This window comes from Octodon degus, unplaced genomic scaffold (genome assembly GCF_000260255.1).
Source record: "Octodon degus isolate 3935 unplaced genomic scaffold, OctDeg1.0 scaffold00246, whole genome shotgun sequence".
Classification (NCBI taxonomy): domain Eukaryota; kingdom Metazoa; phylum Chordata; class Mammalia; order Rodentia; family Octodontidae; genus Octodon; species Octodon degus.
Genome location: NW_004524822.1, coordinates 479,626 through 482,689, shown reverse-complemented (window position 1 = coordinate 482,689; position 3,064 = coordinate 479,626).

Genomic DNA, 3,064 nt, shown 5'->3' with positions numbered 1-3,064 from the left:
TTCGACATGGAAGGCCCAAAACACTCCACCAAGAGATTCCTAGAATAAGCCAATTCAGTAGCATAGCAGGATACAAAGTCAACAACCAAAAATCAATACCATTCTTGTACACAAGCAACAAATTCACTGAGAGAGAAATTAGGGAAACCACACCCTTCACAATAGCATCCAGCAAAAGGAGATACTTAAGAGTCAGTCTAAAAAAGGAAGTAAAAGATCTATATAGTGAAAATTACAATACTCTGAAAGGAGAGATAGAAAAGGATTTCAGAAAATGAAAAGATGTTCCTTGCTCCTGGATAGAAAGCACCAATGTTGTGAAAATGGTCCTACTCTAAAAACTGTTATACAGATTTAAAGCAATCCACATAAAAATACTATTATCATATCTCACAGATTTAGAAAAAATATTCTGAAAATTTATTTGGAACCTGAAAAGACCTAGAATAGCAAAAGCAATCCTGGCCAACAAGACAAGGCAGGAGGCATCACAGTCCCTGACTTGGAGTTATACTACAAAGCTACTGTGATAAAATCAGCATGGTAATGACAGACAAACAGACTTGAGGGACAATGGAACAGAGTAGAAGATGTAGACAGAACTACAAACACACTCATCCACCTTATCTTTGACAAACAGGCCAAAGATGTTCACTGGAAAAAAAAAAAGCCTCCTTAACAAATGGTGCTGGAAAAACTGGCTCTTCACATGCTGAAAACTAAAACTAGACCCAGGTCTATCACCATGTATTAAACTAAAGTCAACATAAAGATCTAAATATTAAAATAGAAACCCTAAATTTACTGGAATAGAAAGTAGGTAGATTTCTTGAAGACATAGGTGTAGGCCTAGAGTTCATAAACAAAAATCAAACTGCATAGAAAATACTTCAAAGAATGAACAACTGGGTTCTTGTCCTACCAAAAAGTTTTTACACATCAAGAATTAATCAGCAGGGTGAAAAGAAAGCCTACAAATTGGGAAAAGATCTTAGCCAACAGTCCCTCAGACAAAGGACCTCTATCTAGAACATATAAAGAATTAAAAACAATCAGCCAAAATTCAAGGACACAATCCAAAACTGGTCACCTGACATGAATATATACTTCTCAGATACAGAAATACAAATGGCAAATAAATACACAAAAAAATGTTCAACAGCATTGTTCATTCAAGAAATGCAAATTAAAGCAACACTGAGATTCCATCTCACCCCAGAAGGAATGACTATCATATAGAAACGAACTAATAACAAATGCTTAGGAGGCTGTGGGGGTGGGGGAAGAATCTTTCTCCACTGCTGGTGGGAGTTTTGACTGGTACAGCTCATGGAAATCAGTGTGGATATTCCTCAAGACTCTAAGATTAAAACTGGGTGTGGTAGCACACACCTGTAATCCCAGTGCTTGGGAGGCTGAAAACAGGCGGATCACTATGAATCTGATCTATGTAGTGTGACCCTGTAAACCCTGTACTAAATAGAAAGAAAGAAAGAAAGAAAGAAAGAAAGAAGAAAGAAAGAAAGAAAGAAAGAAAGAAAGAAAGAAAGAAAGAAAGAAAGAAAGAAAGCAAGCAAGCAAGCAAGCAAAAGACAAGACTCTATGACTAGAGCTTCCATTCAATCCAGCTATTTTTCTTCTGGGCATTTTTCCAGAAGAATTAAAGACATCATACCACAGTGACATGTATGCATCCAGGTTTATAGCAGCACTGTTTTTCACAGCTAAATCTTGGAAACAACCCACATGCCCAACAACTGAGAAATGGATAAAAGAGATACAGTATTTTTATACAATGAAGTATTACTCAGCTATAAAGAAGGATAAACTTGAGGCTTTTATATGTAGATGGATGCAAATAGAGGCTACACTCACAGGTGAAATCAGCCTTGCTTGTTTAAACATTGTATTGTTTCCTTACTGTGAGAACCCAAAAGAGTTAAAAAAAAAAATCCCTGAAAGGTACAATAGATACAGTAAAAAATGAAAGAAAAATTGGGGTGAGGGAAAGGAGAAAAGAAAGAAAAGAAGGGGAAAATCATGTACGTATATAGATAGGATAGCTAGGATGATTGTACTCCTACTAATTTCTATTGGTTTTTTGAAGGGAGTAGCTAATGCTTAAAATTTTTATTTTGATCAATTTTTCTTTATGTCTGGTAATCTGAGCAACTACTCTGAAGATAGCCACGTGCAATATAGCACCCATTGTTACTGGGCGTGGTGGTGCATGCCTGTAATCCCAGCACTCGGGAAGTAGAAGCAGGAGGATCATTGTGAGTTTGGGACCAGCCCGGGCTACAAAGCAAACAAGTCTAGCTTGCACTGCATAGCAAGACCCTGTCTCAAGGATAAAAACAAAACCAAACAAAAAAAGCAACCGTATTTGAATTCCTATCATCTTGTTTTTTGAAATTCTGCATCATTTATAATGTTTTATCTATTTTTTATTCTCTTTAAAATAAAAAAATTAAATACTAAAAAGAAAACTTTCATTATATGCTGATATGCTAGAGTTGTATAAAATATGGGGTCCAAAATTATGTTAATTTTTATTATTATTATTATTATTATTATTTTTTTTTTTCCTCTGAGTGCCTTCATGGCAGGTTTGACTGGCTTGAGTTGTGGGGATCAAACCACAGCAACCTGAGCCTGACTGCTTTGTTGGAGCAGCCACTTAAAGAACTGAGCTATGGGGCAGGCCCCCTATTAAAATGTTAAATGATTAAATGAAGTTAATTAACATTTGTTGAGATGAAATCATTCAAAAATTCTTTTAGCAATATTAAAATATTACTCCATTAATTATTATTTACTCTTGTTTATTCTATTTAATTCTAGACACATATAGCAATGAGACAGTTCCAAATCAAATTGGTATGACAGTTTCAATAATTAACACATTGCATACTCTCAAAGTTTTTTCTTTCGTTTTTTTTCTTTTTTTTTTTGTGGAGCTGAGGCTTGAACTCAGGCCCTTGCACTTGCCAGGGAAGCACTTATTCAACTGAGCCACCTCCCCAGCCCTGCTTACTTGTTTTCTGTGCCAGCTAATTACCCT